Consider the following 539-nt stretch of genomic DNA (forward strand, 5'->3'; position numbering starts at 1 on the left):
AAAAAAAAAAAAAAAACGGAAGCTTTTACAATGATATTAGGCTTTTGTTTGCAAACTTATTGTTTATATGTATGCAAAATGATTTTATGAAATAATTTGTGATTGGATTTTAAATGACATTGATAGCAGTTAATAAATATAAATACATTGTCATAAAAGCTTTGGACAGTGTAGCGATTAAGGACTTTATCTGTCACGGGGGAGACCGGGATTCCAGTCCTCCGCTGACGTGCCCAACGAGGAATGGCCATCCCTTATTTTTTCATAATGTTGGCTGGAATAGTAAGTGTGATGGCTACAATTTCTGAACAACATTTTCTACTTTTTAATTGATGATTTGTATATTAAATATGGATATTTATAGCCATTAATTAACAAATGCTTGTCGTAATATATTATATACGATTTGCATGTGGAAGATAATTTTTATAAAATATTTGCTATCATTTAATATTCAACTATTGTCACTATGGCTACCGTATCCTCGATAGTATAGTGGTTAGTATCCCCGCCTGTCACGCGGGAGACCGGGGTTCAAT

The 539-nt window shown here is 32.8% G+C and overlaps 1 protein-coding gene across 2 annotated transcripts in view; it reads left to right on the top strand.

Moving 5' to 3' along the window:
- Positions 1-539, top strand: part of LOC119644584 — a 15,260-nt gene that overhangs the window by 12,372 nt on the left and 2,349 nt on the right. The window lies entirely within an intron of this gene.

This window comes from Glossina fuscipes, unplaced genomic scaffold, assembly GCF_014805625.2.
Source record: "Glossina fuscipes isolate IAEA_lab_2018 unplaced genomic scaffold, Yale_Gfus_2 0, whole genome shotgun sequence".
Classification (NCBI taxonomy): Eukaryota; Metazoa; Arthropoda; class Insecta; order Diptera; family Glossinidae; genus Glossina; species Glossina fuscipes.